Here is a 17,604-nt window from a genome sequence, read left to right on the forward strand (position 1 = left end):
TAGGATGGATCCATACAATACGCTGCCAGAGATGCTGGTTCTTCTTTCACCCATTCCTGTGCTATTGAATGTCAGTACTTTTAGTCACTTTTGCTTGTGTTAGTTGATCTGACCCACAGAACACCACTCCCTGAGTATGAGGTTGAGAAGGGGAGAGTTGGGTGATGAAGCTAGCAGCTCCACTATACAGGCAGCAATAAATGGTAGGCGGTTCTGCATCACTAGGTTTCGCACATTTGATGGGATACGAAGATGTGCAGCCTGCAATGCTGCCTTTTTTCCTGCAACACTTTAATGTCACTTCCACATGGATTAAAACTGCAGCCATTCTTTGCAGTTGGTTCTCCAACTGCAAAGCCTTTGAAGAAAAAGCTTTCACTGATGCATCGTGCTTTTGATAGGCTTGTATTGGAGCTTCTGCCAAGTGTTTCTAAAAGTTTTTGTCTTTTGCATTTGTGAGATCTTAAAAATCCTTTTCTCCTCTTCTTGCAGGGAACTAGGGGGCTTGACACATCCCTTGCATCTTCCATTTACTCTGACCACAGTCCCTCCCTGTTCTCTCAAGTGGAGCTAAGCCCTGCTTCCCTCCCTCTTGATTCCCAGACAGCTACATGGTAAGTTTTCATTATCTCTGTTCTTGTTGCCACAAGGTAAAATTCTGGCAGACTCACTCTAAAATCCATTAGCACTGGGCATTGAGGGCAGACTACTTCATGCCCATCAATGATCATTCAGTCCTGTTCCAGGCTGACTGCAAGAGAAGGAAGATAGTATTGAATTAGCATTGCAGCTGAACTTCAGCATAGATTGTTATAGGAATAAAATATGAAGCAAAATATGTGACAGAATTAAATCCATCAGTTCTAATAAAGGAAACAGAAGAAAGCAAAGAAATCTTGGACCCTTAAATCCCATTAACCAGGCCAGAGAGAGAATGTGTTAAAAGAGAGCTACGCTGTATCTTTTTTCATTGTTTGATGAAATAATCTTTTCTCACCCTTTAAGTGGTGTGTTTAAAAATCCTGGTATTTCTGAAACAAAGAGAATACACAGCCACCGAGCTAGCTGGTTTTTATACCTTCCTTTTCTGAGTATTGTCCTTCAGTACAATACAGAGCCATTTCTTTGTTCTCACAAGCTAGCAGTTAAATTGTATGTAAATGTATGCAAATTAGATGCTGTCTAATAAAGAGAGTCATTAGATGGAAGAAATATTTAGTTTAGGGGGGAAAAAAGAAAGAAAAGAAAGCAGGTGTATTTTGCAATAGAAAATGTAAGATTGCAAAACCCCCTCAAACTTTGGGTGAAGGCTTTTTGTAAAACCATTAAAACATTTTCTAAGACTTGCCCTATTCTTGGTCCCTTCTTCTATGCTTCTTTATGTGTATATGTATGTATACTTCTGCAGTCTTTTCCACAGAACTCACACGGCTGTGCTGTGTGTATATGTACGTAATTGAAATGATGTGTAAATACTGTATTCATAAATAATGTTTATGATTACTTTAAACCATATAGCTATGAATTTACATGCATGTACTTTGTGTTAGGGTGTGTTTTTGATTTCTGAGTCTATACAGGTGGAGTCCATGTGGTAAATTTTACTGTCATGGATTGATTTATTCATTATATGCCTTGCCTGTGTACATTATGCTTCCTAAATCATCTATGTCAATTTTATAAACCCCTCTCCTCTCTTCAACAATTCTAAAGCTCTCTCTTTTTTTGTTTTTTCTTCACTTTGCTTACTGAACCTCAGTGTTGGGTATGTTTCCAGTCTTCTACTGGAATTTTCTACCAAGTAATTCCTTTTGAAGTATGGACCTGATTCAAGCCTGAAGTAGAGTGACTTTTCTGAATGTGACAAAGCTGTAGCCTGGAGCACTAAAATGCTAGGAATGTGTCCTCAAAGGCTGGAGATCCCACACCTATGGGTGGAGCACTCAGCATCCATCTATGCTCTGAAAGATTTAAAATTGATGAAACTTGCATTCTTGCCAGTTCTAAGAAGAAAATAATTAAGATTTTAATCTTTGTACCCTTGAATCTGTAGTTCTGATCTGTCAGTTCTTCTGCCTGGAGAGAGTAGCATACATAGATGACATGGCTCAATTATTATGAAGTCGTTATTGTTTTTTGTTTCTGATGGTCAGTTGTCATGATTCAGGGTGGGGAGCCAGTAGCTGTACTTAAGGCATATTTTTTCAGTTGCATTTTTGCAAGTCTGGAAGCCTAAAGACATATATGTATATGTGTATAAAATGTATGTATATAAAAATAATGTTGTTTAAATATTTACATATAAAGCCAAGAGATTGGCTTCCTTCCCAGAATTACTGGAACTACCTTCCCCAGGAACATTTGGACTTGAAAAATCTCTACAGCAACACTTTTCTTCAAAAACTAAACAACTTGTGAAGTGAGGGACTAGCTCTGCACCCTTTGCTGTTCATATTGGTTCTGTTGTTTGGGGTGATGGAATGAGAGAGGGGAGAGACTCCCATGCATGAGCAATACATTTCCAGTTAATTATGACAAGATGCTCTTTTATTGCTCTTTCCATCCACAGTTTCTTATTGATTTATTTTGAGAGAATATTTACGAAAAAATATGTAGCACAATGGGGATTTTTTTTTCATTGTTCTAGAACAGGTCCATGCAATGGAGTGCATCTGGGCCACATTTAGTCCAGGGGCAGCAGTTCCTGTCCAAGCAGCTGCAGGGCAGATGAACCAATCGCTCAGAAAGAACTTGAATCTCTGTTTATCCCTTATCCAAACTGTATTTGTTGAGCTACCAGCAGAGAAGCCACAGTGTGAGTCTTCTGCCCCATGGGGAAATATAGACAACATCATTGTAAGGATGCTGTGAAAGGTTGGCAATGAATATTTCACATATAGAAGGAGGATACCTTCATTCTATTCAAGTTATTCTTGAACATGCATGGTATTCTTGGAGGGGAATACCTCAATTAGGAGATGTAAGGTGAGGATGGGAATGCAAGAAGAATCTGAGCTTTAGTATGAGGATGCTAGAGAAAGATAAAGTTAATAAAGTATGGCAGAACACAGGACATTGTGATGAGAGGGAGGTATGAGGTAACATTAGCAAATAGAAAATGTTAACAATTTACTCACTCACTTGGGACGCTGCTCTTCTAGGTTGTCTGGAGGCAACCTAGAGCTGAGTCACCAGTAATGCAGACATTTAGCACAGATGTTTTCACACAGTTTGCAGTTTATACACGTAACTTCAGCTACCTCTCAGAATCTGAAAGCCTGTGTTAATCCTGAGACACTAACCAGGGATGTTCCTTCTGAAGGCAGGACAGGCTAGCTGTCGAAGATAGTACTTTGTCTCCCAGAAGTAGATTCCTCGAGAAGAATTCAAAACACATAGGCAGGCAAGAACATGTTCACACAAGGGAAGAACAGTGCAGGATTAGGTGCAGCAGTATGATTAACTCCGTGTTCCTCTCCAGACTTCCTCTGTTCGATGACTATGTACTTCTGAGGATACATGTGTCTCTACCTTGCCCATCTTGATAATAAGGGTAATACAGGTTTCTACATCAAAATACATTGTGGGGATATGTAGTATCCTGAGGCAAGTTAAAAAAGGTGCAGCCAGCACTTTGAGGGAGGTGATCTTCCCCCTCTACTCTGCTCTGGTGAGACCACATCTGGAGTACTATGTCCAGTTCTGGACTCTCCAGTTCAAAAAAGACAGGGATTTCCTAGAAACAGTCCAGTGGAGAGTAACAAAGATGATTAAGAGCCTGGAGCATCTCCCATGTGAGGAAAGGGTGAGACACCTTGGACTCTTCAGACTGGAGAAGGGAAGACAAGAAGGGGATCTCGTTATCTAAAGGGAGGGAATCAAGTCGATAGGAGTGGATTCTTCAGTGGCAAGCAACAGCAGAACAAGGGGCTGCAGGCACAAACTGGGACACAGGAAGTTCCGTGCAAGCACAAAGAAGAGCTTCTTTACTGTCAGAGTGGCGGAGCACTGGTGTAGGCTGCTCAGAGAGGTGGTGAAGTCTCCTGTGGAGATATTCAGGACCTGTCTGGATGCCTTCCTGTGCAACCTGCAATGGGGAACACTGCTTTCGCAGGGGGGCTGGACTCGATGATCTCTAGAGGCTGGACTCGATGATCTCCCTGCAGTTCCGTGATCTTCCTATTATGTATCTTTAGCAGTAGCACAGAGAGCTACGAGGAATCTGAAGTTGTAATGTGGAACAACCAGTGTTTTCACTGACAATCTGAAAATAAATGATAATTTTTAAACTTGTATTCCTCAAGAGCTTGTGCCTCTTAAAGAAAAAAAAAAGTTGTAAGAAATAAAATATGCCGCAGTAAACTATTCCTAGAGCTAACGAACAGGCAATGGGACTAGCAGCTTTTGCTATTACCTACTGCTTATTATTGTTATTATTATTATTTCTTTTTAATTATGCAAAGTGCTAATCAGTTTGATTATGCACAGTGCTAATCAGGTTAATTATGCAAAGTGCTAATCAGTTGTTCTCTAAGCACACGAGGAGAGCAGAGGTGCTGGCAGTGAATGGTGGTTCTAGATGGGGGTAGTCACGGCAGTCATTCCTTATTAAAAGAGGAGTAGGTGAGATGACAGGGGTTTTTGCTTCCATTAAAAAATAAATAAAAAGAAGAAAAAAGCAATGAGAGCGATAGTTCTGGTGGAGTAATGTCTTCTTTCACAGCAAGGCAGACTTTTATTCCAAGCTGGCTCATGCTGTTGGATAATTTCTGCTGGAGTTTGAGTGCACTGATTTGGGCAAATATATTGCAGAGGGGTCTTGTAATGGGTGGGATACAAGTACCCCCACTAGAGAAATTGAGATGCAAAACCAGAAAATCACAAATTAAAGGACTTTTTCAATCTAATGAGCACTCAACTTTTAGGCACTGGTAACTAGAACATCAATAGCGTAACATGAATGGCCCTTGTTCATGTATATGTAGGGTTGAACGTGTGAGTATTCATGTACTGCATGAACATTCAAACTGTATTTCTTTCAGTATAATACCTTTACAAACTGTAGGAATGTAGGGTTCCTTATCATTGGGAGTATATGTTAAGATGCATTTGTTCTTCTTAGTGCGAAATTATAAATTAGAATTCTGTGTTCCAGTGAAATAGGATCTCTTCTCAATAAGCTGTGTTCTTCTGACAATTACTGAAGATTCAGTGTGCCCATTTTGCTGTGCTCAGTGTCTAATATCTACCCACTATTCGTTATTTGATTATGTTTCACTGTTGGTGTGGGATACATAAGCACCGCTTTTTACAGTTAGTAATGGAGATGACATTCCCAGAGCAGAGAGCTGCTTGCTCGTAAAAAGTCATGGGTAAAGGATCATAAGAGATGATTTTGAAGTCATTAAAAGAAAAGATTAGTCTTCTGTAAGGCCTTCAGTGGTAGAAGGTTATTGCATGAAGTGCAAAAGAACTTTTCCTTGAAAAAGTAATCATTGTGGATGGTTAGCTAAGGGAAGTCACGGAAAACAATGAAATATATTTAAGGTAAGAGGTGAAGCATCAGTATAGCTTAAACCAAAGCCTAAATATTAATGATATTGCCTTCTTGGCATTGTGACTGCTCCATAAGACAGAAGACTCTCAAAACACATTTACTACCAAGTGTATGGGCACAATTACTCATCTGTTTTCATAGGTTTATTCTGGTTTTAGAAAGCTAAACAAATGGTCTGCTCTCAAGTCTGGTGCCCTGTAGCTGGAATGGAAGAGTATGTGATCTGAGTGCTCAAAGGGATGTGCGCAAGAAGCTAAGGTCCCAAATCTGCAGATGCTTTTCTCTCTGATCAGAATCCTCTGAAGCTAATGCAAAGCTTTGCATACACTAATAGTGAATCAATTTGCTATTACTCAAGATGCTGCTGTAGAAGACCTAAGCCTGTTGGCCTCAGATCTGGATTTGGTGTGTAGTAGTCCAGTCTGCAAGCAGTTCTCATAGAATCACTATTCTGCTTTCATCTGTTGTCAGTGGCCCTATTTCTGTTTGCTTTTTCAGTACAGTCTACTCCTCCCTCATGAGCTCTTTGAAGAGACACAATGGGAGAGTTTGTACAGTCAACCACAGTTGGGAAAAAACTCTGGCTTCTTCATGTGATCCCTTGGCATCATACAGCCTTCAGTGAGGCAGATCCTTGCTTTGATTGCTGTACCTAAAGAAATGCACGGTTGCACAGAGATTTATTATTATTATTGTTGTGTGTGTGTGTTTTGGAGACTGGACTCAAAAACTGCACCAGGAGGAAGAGAATTTGTTTGAAAGGTATTGTGCTGCTTTAGGCATGTTCTTTGTTATCAGCCAGATATTTTCAAATGGGGGTTTTATCCTTTGGAAATAAAGCCTCACAGATTTTGTGCTAGTATTAGTTATTTCTCCATCTCCCCTGTCCTCTACCAATTCAAAAGTTGTTGTATAGTTAGAGGATACTTGCAAAGCCATTAGCATAAACCACGCATTGGAGTATTTGTGTGGTACAGCTGTAAATCTACCCAAAGCATCATCATAATCTGCGTTCCATTCCACTATTTCAGATGACTGGGCTTCTGATGGATTGCAGAGCTAGTCAGAAAAATCACGTTCTGCTCCAATTTTTTGTACTTTCTTTGTAACCCTGCTAAATTGCATTATCTTACTCTGCTTCACTTTTCCTTGGTATTGAAATATGGATAACGATACAGACATAACATGGGATGTGGGAGGAGTGTTAGAAGGCAAATGTATTATTTGCAAAGTGCTTTGATATCTCTGGATTAAAGGAGTTATGGAAGTGTGATGTATTATGGAGAGTTATCTGTGTTATTATGGAGCGTCAGCAAATCTTGTGATCTTGAGTAAATTTGTGCAAGATAACACACAAATATTTTGTGTCTTCCTAAAAAGTGAAACAAGTGGATGGAAGAAGCTCAGTTGCCTTGGCACTGGGGTAATAGGTTAGCAACAAATGACAAAATCCAAGTAAAGAAATCTGTGCCTCCTATGATTGAAGAAGCAGGTCTCAAGTGAATCGAGGATTCACCTGTCTGTACTACAGTATTGTTGCCGTAAAACTCCTTTTACATCTTCTTGAGGACCCGGCCTTCAGAGGTGCACACTAGCTGCTCTGTGGCTCACTAGAAGATGTCTGCTCATTGGCATTCACGGGACTGGGAGCTGAGGGGATTAATAACAAAAAGATGTAAAACATTCCCTCTGACCTTTTAAAGTCACTGACCTGCATTCAGGTTACAAATGCACAGCACTTCTCTCTTGAGCTACAAAGGTTCTAAGTCAGTAACTCTACCAGGCTAGCACTTCCTTGTGCCCAGCTGCCATGACTGGAATGAAGGAGCAAGAAAACTCACTGTGCACATGATAGTCTTATGGTGACACAAGTACGTGGAAGAAACCCCACTGACATAAACTAACACACTGATACTGTGTTTGAAAAGTTGTTTTGAATGTCTTCTCCTATTGAGCTTATGCAACAGAGATAAATAAACACCATGTGTGGTGCAGCCAGGCTGAGTATTTTTGCTCCTACAAATGTTTATACATTCTCTGGTGGTTGTTTGTATTGCTGTTTGTTGACTGTAAATTCCAGACCTAGATGTTTATAATGTATACATTTGTAGGAGCGGTGCATGTTGGGGAATATGGTGAAGGTAGTACTTTTTATGAACACAACCTGATGAATAGTGGATGGGTTTTTTCTACTTCCAGCGTGGTGAATTAATCTTTGTGCTCATAGTGAAAGAGAAGGCTGCTGCAGCAGGAGCTGTAGCTAAGCGGGACATTTTCTGCTCAAATAAGTGCAGAGAGTTGCACAAGAAGGACCACCTGGGATCTGTCAGGTAGGAACATAGTTAGGCTATCGTTGCTTCCAATTAATAATCAAGTCTGTTTTGCTCTCAGTTTCATTGGTGATGATGATGAGGATGATGTGTGTTGTTACTGATGACAAAATTCCTGATAGCAGAGACCTCTGCATCCCCTTTGCTTTTGGCACAGCGTCTCTCCGTTGCCCTTCAGCAAACTTTGCCCTCTTCCAAAACTGCTGTTGTCAGCATCTCAGTATCTTGAGTAGTGGGAGTGTGTAGAAAATTCTGGGAGCTGGTGAATGCACTTCTGTCCCCTAAACTGAACGGGTATAGCTTCCCAAACATAACGATACATTAGGGAAGAGTTTATCTTAGTCAGCCACCGTTTTTTTGGATGAGATGGAATTTTCCTTTAACTCCTGTTTCTGTTGTATTTGTGCAAGTTAAAATATGTTTCTGATGCTCCGAACTACTTAAAGCCTATGTAACGCTTTCCTTTTTGCTCCATCTCATGCATGTTCTGTCCCTGTGTTAGAGGCAGGTTTGGCTGACTCACAGTTACTGTTACAGCAGCCTCTCTGGTTTGCTTAGAAGTTTGACTGAGTTTTAACCATTTGTAGTTAATGTTATTATCTTTAAATGTAACTTTCAGAGACAACTCCCACTATGAGATCACCATTTAGAGATCTGATACAAATCATTTTGCCCATTCTAAAATAGTATAATAGCACCTTCTGAGACTTCTTAGACCTTCATGGTTTGTTCGAAATGAAGCTTTGAAAAGAAGCAATGACCTTTGTGACAGGGTGTTGGGTTGATTTATTTATTTATTTTTCCCTTTCTTATCAGGGTTGCAAGATACACAACTGACAATAGCTGTTCGGGGAAAATAGGGAGGGTTCTACTTCCATTATCAGTTTCTTAATGAACTTGAGAGAAAGAGGTCTGCCAAGGGTGTCTGAAGGCTGTCAACCTGTTGATGATCACAGAGCACTGATATGTTAGTGTATAGTACGTTCTCTTTTTCAGTTACGTACCTAAAAATCCAGGGAATTAAATACACTGGCTAAGCAAGGTGAAAGAATATTTCACTTATCTGAAGTCAAATCTGTGAATGCTAGAATTGAAGCTGACTGAGTAGCCTTAATTTGACTTCCCTCTGCTTTTCTACTAGTTAATTATATGATCGCATTCTGTTTTCTGTGGGAACCAGTCTTCTCTCACTACACCTAATGGACCTGGCTGAGAAAGAATATAGGTTCCTTAGTGGGAGGCTGTTTTCTATAATATCAATTGCCTTACTTGCTGCAAGCATTGGAAAATGTTTAATAAATGAGGCAGGAGAAAGCTGAGAAAGAACAGATTCTTAAGATTATGGCAAGTTTGCGTATGCTTAAAGAAAAAGTGCTTGAATTGAGTTGCTTATAAAATCAGGCATCTATAAGTGGGCTACAAATAAACCTAATACTTCTTCATTGTCTTATGAGTTTACTGGTGCTGCTTTTAACTCTTCTACTTCAATCCTTTTAAAATATTCCATTTATTTCCCTAAGAAGTGGGGGGAGAAAAGTGGTAGTAGCAGCCTGCAATGTGATTGTGTACCTACAAAGTGAGAGAGAAGGTAAATGACACTCCCCTGCCAAAATAGCAGCTCCCAAGATTTTGGCTTTCATTTGGTAGAAAATACACTATGTTCCATGTTACTCGCTAAGAAAAGTGGGCACAACTCTCTCTTCCCGATGCTTCAACAGTTGCATTGGCGATGCTACTCTATGTAGAACCGGGCCAGGTTAGCCCTCTAAGCACTGGGAGTTCAGCTGTTTTCTTGTGCATTCTTCTTTTCATATTTTATTACTGTAAGGAGAACACAAAGAGTGCTTGTTTCTTTCCTTCTCTCTCTTTTTTTTTCTCTCCAGTTGACACAATCAGTGTTATTTGAAGGAAAAAAAAATGCTCTCAGAATGGGAAATAGGGTGGGAAAATGTAATAGGATCTGCAAATCTTTTCTGTCTTGTCTGAGTAAATGGGAGCTGATGAGAGATGCAGCACAATGAGGGCTAGGGAATGCTAACTGAACTGGTATATAAAGATAGTTTCATTTTGCTTCATTTCATTTTACTGTATTGAATTTGAAAAGGAAAATTGCGACGGACATGAAAGTTTGCAGTGGAAACACCTTGGGTTGCTGTACCCTTGACACGAGCCTGGGCAAACATGAAAATGAATGTTAAATAAAGTGGTGCATGAATTTTGTAGGTGTGCTTCTGAAGCTACTTTTTGAAGAGTGCCCTTTCAGAAGCAGCAACTGTGCCTCTGGGTTATTGTGCTGCTTCTGTTCTTAATCTCTTTTATTGTCCACTTAAGTTACCAATTAAAGAAAGGTGTGAGGTTCTTGGTATTTTTCTATTTTGTTTTTCTTTGTTTTAATGAGCCAAAACCGTGCTGATTTTCAGACGTGTTTTGCAGGATTATCTGAAGGCATCATTTTTTTTTTTTCATGCAGGCTTTCAGGGAGATGAGAATGGGATTCTTTACCCCTTTTTACCCATCTGTAAAGTTCATCTTGAATTTCGAAGTCAATTTAATGCAGGGTAGGGCAAAACTTTGAGGAAGTCGGTCCTAGGTGTGACACTACTACAGCGATGCACTCATCACTAGACAAATTTTACCTTCTGTGTTAGAAGCTGTAGTGTTTTTATCTAACTGGAGTGGGTGCACATTGCTTGCTGACGGGAAGAGCTGTAGTTAAAATCATGTGCAAGTCAGTGCAGTCTGAAAAGTTGTCTTTTGCATACTATTATGCTGCTTTAGGCATGGATGATTTTGAAAAAAACTGTGAGGGTAGGATTTTTGTTTTTTTTTCCAAGTCAAAGTCTGTCGTGGAGGTCTGAAATAATGTAGCATGAACAGCAAATATTTCTGCATAAAATTTCCAACAGCACAGATTGTAAGATTTGAGTCTCGTTTAGGAGCCACAACTCTGGGAAATATCTTTGATGATGAAACATATAAAGATAAAGCCTTTATTTATTTATTTATTTTCTAACCTGCTATTAAATAAGTGAATAATAGTGTTCAAAAGTAGGATTCAACACTCTGGCTTCGGAGTCCACCTGATGTGATCCCAAGGCAGGTTCATGTCATGAGCAGACTTAAGCTGTTGTTTCAAAAAATTATAACTTAAGTAATTTTATAAGATAGTCGTACTTGGCAAGTGTTTACCTGGTGAGCAGTTTGCTTTTGATGCTCGTTTCCTTAGCAGTGTCCCAAGGCTGAAGTAGCATTGGTGGGCAAGAAAAGAGAGCTGAAGGGGATTGATTTTGCTTTTCTTCCAGAAACAAAGTATGGTTTAATGGTATTGTATAGTAAAGTTTCTGCCACTCTGATGGCAAGGGAGAGATTGTGTTAATTTTTCTTTTTTTTCCTTCTCCTAGCCATTACTAGACAATGCCACTCCCTTGTTAACTGAGGTCTGGCAAAGGGCAAGGGTATCCATAGGGAAATGACTCCTTCTGGGTGCGACTCATTCCAAAGAGTGTCTCTTGAGCTCGATATCTAAATCTGTGTGTCATCAAGCGCCGTGGATTCATGTGGCCTATTTTTGCAAAGCTTCTTTTTTCCCTGGTTGCAGTTTTGAAAACAGAAGGATTTCCCGCTCTATAGACACGAAGAATTAAATCTTGGACACCAGAAGAGGAGTGAGGGAAAAAGGTTGTTCTCTTTTCTGTGAGTGAGTATCCTATGGAAGAGGAGGCAGTGTTCCCACTGTGATGAGAAGGTGTAATGGCTAGACAGCTGTAGGGACAGATCTGAGAATTTAAAAGCTTGCTGAAATCCAGAAAGATTTGATATTTCTTAGGGGGTGGGACGAGGAAGAATGCTGTGTAGCAACCAATCTTTTCTACCAATTATTTTAGTCTAAATCTTTATCCTGTGCAGTCTGAATAGCTACCCTATTTCATATCCAATAGTAATTCAAGGAATATTCTTTTTAGCAGAATAAACAAATTTTTTTCTGCTTGACATGGAAATGCTTGTACTAGTAAATTTCACAGGCAGCTTATTCTCCCCTCCCCCCAATATTGTTTTGTCTGATTATACAACCTTGAAAGTTTAAAATTGACTGGTTTACTGTAAGAAGCATTAAGTAAATGCAATCTCTCTGTTTTTAATAACACTAGCTCAGATTTCATGTGAGATCACACTAGTCCTCCAGTGTAATTAAGTTTATAGTTTTCTTATGCACTTCAAATGCCTGTGATGTGCAGTTAATAGTATTTTTCAGACAAGTATTAGGACACCTCGGCAGCGATGCCAGTGTGGGCTGGTGTCTATCAGCAGTGCAGACACCACAAAGTAATGGAAATTGCAAGACACACTGCTATAATTTATCTAAAAATATGCGTGACAGCAAAGCTTTTTTTTTTTTTTTACCTGAGCTTAGAAAGTGGTAAGGCTCTGAATTAGAGTAAAGCTTCATAAATGAGTTGGGCATGAAACAAGATTTTCAAGTTTGGCTCGAAGTCCAGCATTTATCGAGTCTGAAGTATGGCTGAATATCAGAGATCTTCTGCATCTTGGATTTTGTATCATGACTGTACCAGAAATCTCATTTCTTCTTCATAAAGTTTAACTTTAAGGTGATAGAAGGCTGCATAGGGAACTCTGGAGTAAAAGTGTTTATCAATTTTTCCTCAGAGAGTGTATATACGTATGTACATATACACACACGCGTATATATGTGTGTATATATAAGTATGTATGTGTATATATAATATATGTATATATATTATATATGTGTGTATATATTATATATACACATAACCTGTACATTTATTATATATATTATATATATAATATATAATATATACATACATATATATGCATACATACATATGTATACATAAAATATATATATATCTATATCTAAATATATAAAGGGATCAGTATGTTCAATACCAGGGCATTCTTTTTTATTTCTAGGGGAATAAAATTACAGTATAGAATCCTAAGTACTCAGTGAAATGGGCTGAAGTTATTGAAACAAAGAGAAAGAACTGTCGTGTTCCTTCCCCTCCATCAAAGCAGTTTGATTTTTATTTTCAAATGCTTTGAATGATAAAGGCCAACAGTTGAAATTTTAAGGAGCTTTTTTGTTGTTGATGTTATTCCAAACTGACACACTTGTCGAATGCTGTGAGTTACAGTCATGCTTTGGACATAGAATTGGATCTGAGCCTGCAGTGTGTGTCACAGCGTTGTGCATTAGAAGAGCATCCGATTGTTCTGGTATCTTGGAAAGTCTGGGTGTAAGTCTACAGCACCAGAGATTTGAGAGCTGTGAGACTGAGCTTGGTTGTGCTTAGAAATGTTGGAACTGAGCTCAGTTCCAGTGGGGATTTAAGGAGTCTCTGTATTCATGCTAAAGTTCACACTGATAAACATGCTTTCCTTCTCCAGCAAGCTGAAGTAGAGCTCGCTACAGCAAAGTTTTTAAAGACACAGTGAAGACCAATAGCAAGTGTGTGGGGCAGCTTCTCAGTGGCTGCCTTTTAAGTTCATGAGCTAAGTCCTATGCAATGCTTAGCCAAGCTGTGTGTTGTGGGGACTGCAGATCTGTGTAATCTCTGGCAGGGAGCCATAAACTAGCCGTTCCCTTCCTTTCCTGAAACAGCACATGCAAATGCGATCCAACTGTTTATTTTGTTCATGCAAATTTTTGCCCATGCAAATTTAAGCTGCAGGTTTTATTCGTTACACGTAAAGAGGCTGGAATGTTCTTTGAAGTGGGGAATAATAACAGTGAGAGTTAAGCAGCACCGTCTCTTTCTGTTTTCTCCTTAATCAAAGTAACGTGGCACAGGCTTCAGTGAGGCTGCTACTTCGGTGAGGACTGCAGGACTTGGCCCAACAGGTATTAACCCGTATCAATCCTCTGGGGAGCTTTCTTTGCCTGGTGTCTGCCTGTTAGGAGGACTGCTGGGGGCAGGAAGCGAAGCGAATAGGACAGGCTATTGGAGAACCTGCTGTGGCATCAACTGCCCATCGCTGGCTGGGAACCGTGAGCTGACATTTGAGAGAACGTGCTTTATATGAGAAAGTGATGAGTGAATAGAAATTAAAACAAAAGGATTGAAAACAGGGCTGTAATCAATCTAGCCCAGTGTCTCAATAAACCAGGGATGTTGTTTTGCACAACGAATTTGGGGCAGATCTCACAGCAAGTGCCACAATGCCAGGGTCTTCCCCCTCTTTCCCTCCCCTTCCATTATATCTACATTTGGAAGGTGGATGGTGCTGACTCATAAATTAAATTGGAGTAATACATACAGTGTATATATATTTCTGTCACTTTGTCTCAAATTAAACACGAACCTTCTCCCCTGACAAGATGATAGAAAAGTTAATTGCTCGCCCTGGCTTTAAATTGGAATTTGAATTTGCAAAATGCTAAAGGTTTATGAGATCTAAATCATGAGGAGCTTAAATTACATTCCTGTGATAAAATATTAATAAATCAATTAAAACATAAGCCGAGTATAATATTACTTTTTTTGTAGGAACCTCGAACACAATAATTCATTAGAGTGTGCAGTAACAATTATTGTATCTTTTTTAATTTTCTTTTTTATTAGGTTTTTTTTTTTTTTAAACGGGGGAAACATCAGATGGGAAAGCACCACACAATGGTGGAATATTACCCTGATACCACATCTAGTCATCTCCTAGTAACAATGCACGTACTTACAGAAGCATCGAAGCACCCCTCACTGCATACGTTATATTGTGGCTCCCACATAACAAGATGTGTTCTCTAAAAGTCAGGGGCTATTTCCCCCCTTTGCAGCTTGGAAAAGAAGGGTGGCTGTATAGAAAAAAGGGAAGTGATCATACTGCTCCTGCTTTTTACCTTTTTCTTTTTCCAGACTCTCCCATTCCAATTTTGTTATTCTCTTCCTATTTTCCTTTCCCTTTCTGGGCCTGAGATCAGTAAGATTTCAGTGTAAAAAAAACCTCAAAAAAATGCACAGGCCTTTCTGTAAAGCTGGCCTGAGTTTTGTGCAGGGGAAGCCTAGGCTGCGACGGATTTTGTTACTGGCTTTTCAGTTACGTTACGAACAGCTCTCACAGCTCTAATCTTTACATAACCCATTTCTGCGTACTATATAAAGAGCACTTCAGGCACAGTATGAAACTTAGTTATTATTTGAGGAAGGAGGTGTTATGCTAGCTCAGCATGCATTTCTTATATGCAAACATTAATACACAAGGAATGCAATTATTATATATACCTGCACACCTCTAGTGCCTGTCAAGGTGCGGGTTCCTTAGTCAAGTGCTTTTTACCTTCTGAGAAATGACTGGACTGCATGGTTTATACAGCTCCGCTTGGTAAAGGGTCTAATTGCTATCATTACATTATTTGTGTTGCATTCTTGAAATGTTATTTAGTACAAATTACATGCCAGTGCCAAATTGGCAGCTCAGCAGACTGATGCCTGCTGCATACATCCATAGCATAGGTGCTGTGGACCCTGCCTGCCCTGTGCCCAGGCATTGTTAGTGCTGGCAAACTGACCACGTAGCCCCCTGGTTTTGCTGGTGTAGGCTACTGGACCTCTCCTTGGTGTGCTTTCTCCTCCCTCTGTGTGGAGGCAGAAGGGTTTCTGACTAGACAAGAGGGATTGAGCAGAAGCCCATGTTGGGCTCTGCTCTCAGGGTGAGCAGCCTGTGGAGGATGCCTGTGGAGGAGGCCTACGGATGAGAAGGAAGGAGTGCATAGCTGCTGTCCCCCTCTGCCTGCTAGCAGCCTGCAGCCATCTCGCTTCCAGCAGCGGGGCAGCTGCTGTTGGCCAGCTGAAGGCAGTTAGGGCTGGAGTCAGCTGGGGAACGCAGCCAGAGGAGGTCCAGGAGCAGGTGGCTGTTGCTCCTGGCCACCTGTCCAAGGAATGCTTTCTGGTGCTGCCCTGAAGCCCTGCAGGCACTGGTTTGCCCAAGGCATGGGATTCTGCACGACACTCAGGGCCATCCCTGTGGTGAGAAGGGAACTGGGGGTTCTGGAGCCTACCTTACCATGCTCCTGCTTGTCCTTGCCTGGGGGTGGCTTCGTCTGATAATTAACCTTGAGTTTCTACAGACTTCTCCATTTGCCATCCCCCTGCTGACGAGGCCACTTGGGGTCCATTGTAATGACACAGGCTATAATAAAACTTTGTGTTTCTAAAGACATGTACTGTGTCACTACTGCTAAGCTCTTCATCAGTATTAAAGACCCACGTGTTAGTTTTCATATCCATTGCTTTTCACTATCCTCTTTTTAAGAAGGGGACAAGGGAAAAGCCGCTTCCCACCAGCTCTCAGGGCAGCACAGTAGGCTGGTGGTGAAGATCCCATTAGCCTGTATGTTTCCCAGCAGGCCACTCTCTGAACCTCACCAGAATCAGAGGAATGCCAAAGATAACTTGTCCTGTCCATGGGAAAGTAGAAGGCGATTGTTTAAGCTTGTTTTGCGTAGATTGTGGAACAGCTATTAGGTGTGATTAGGTCTTCCACTTAAGTCACAAAGCTACAACGGAAGGCTTCCTATCACCAGGATGGTCTGATCTTTATTATGATTTCTTTAGCAGTAAACTATTGAGATCTCACCTGGTCATGACTCACTGCATTTGACAATTACATTTACTCAATAGTTTCCATACTTTACAACTACTGGCTTAGAGTGTGGTTGAATCTTTGTGATCATTTCTGTAAATATTATTTTTTTTTAATTGATTAGTGGAAGTTGATGTGGGTGTAGGGAGATGTTGCAGACTTTTCTTGCGTACAGAGATGATTTCCAACAGTAGCTAATGAAACTTCTAATGCCAGCTTCTTTGTCAGTGATATCTTTCCGCTCATGTGAAAGGACTTGCACTGGGACAGTGCTTTCTTGTGTCATGCCATCCTTGCTGGGGAGGAAACAGACCGGATGCTTGAAAGGGTGAATCGATGCTTATGTATCAGCTCCTAAAATGAAAAGGAGGGGCATGACCTGGTCAGTGACGATGCAGATGATGGACTATACATCTTTGTCCCGTCACAATTTATTTTTTGCTTCTGCCTTGGGAAGACTTCCATCCTACTGGATGGCAGCTCTTGTCAGTTTCCATGTCTGCTGGGGGCACTGAGGTTCTCGCAGACTATGGTAAACACGATTTGGCTCCCAAGCGCTCATAATCAGGCTTACTTGTGCTGAGACAGAGATTGCTCTATTGCAGTGCCAGGCCTCCAGCAATACCAACTGTTAAATAATAAACAGGCCCTGCTTGTTGGCAGCGCCTGCCTGCTCTGCTGCCCCCGCCAAACGCTGGGCTTGTTTCTGGGTCTACCTGCCCACCTGCCTCCTGAAGCGCAGCCCTGGTGTTTGGTGGAGATGGAAGCGGTGCAGAGACATCAGTCTGTGTCTAATCTGCTTACTTTATTATTCTTCTAGGACATCGGGTGATATAGCAAACATGTAGTGCTTTGGCAGCACTAACAATGGCTTTGCTGTCATTCTAGATAATATTTCAGACTTCTACCTGATGCATGGGATGTTTTTCTTCTCTCTGTTCATCCGCCTGTTCTTTATGTTCTTTTTTTCTGTTCTTTTTTTTTTGGGGGGGGGGGGGGGGATATTGGGGCTGCTGGGAAGAACTAATTGCTCCTTAATCAGCTTTGTTTTTTCCTGTGAATCAAAAATAAAGTGGCTTGTTCTCCTGGTGACAGAAT

The 17,604-nt window shown here is 40.6% G+C and overlaps 1 protein-coding gene across 43 annotated transcripts in view; it reads left to right on the plus strand.

The window, feature by feature from the left end:
• The window catches only part of ZBTB20 (zinc finger and BTB domain containing 20), a 477,629-nt gene that overhangs the window by 92,238 nt on the left and 367,787 nt on the right, over window positions 1–17,604 (plus strand). For 40 of the 43 annotated variants that reach the window (XM_046905147.1, XM_046905118.1, XM_040646200.2 and 37 more), the window contains one exon: window positions 493–614. The exons of the other annotated variants lie outside the window; for them this stretch is intronic. The gene's annotated coding sequence lies outside the window, so the exon portion shown is untranslated. The remainder of the gene's footprint in view (window positions 1–492; window positions 615–17,604) is intronic. 43 annotated transcript variants of the gene reach the window in all.

The sequence above is a fragment of the Gallus gallus genome, chromosome 1 (genome assembly GCF_016699485.2).
Source record: "Gallus gallus isolate bGalGal1 chromosome 1, bGalGal1.mat.broiler.GRCg7b, whole genome shotgun sequence".
Taxonomy (NCBI): Eukaryota; Metazoa; Chordata; class Aves; order Galliformes; family Phasianidae; genus Gallus; species Gallus gallus.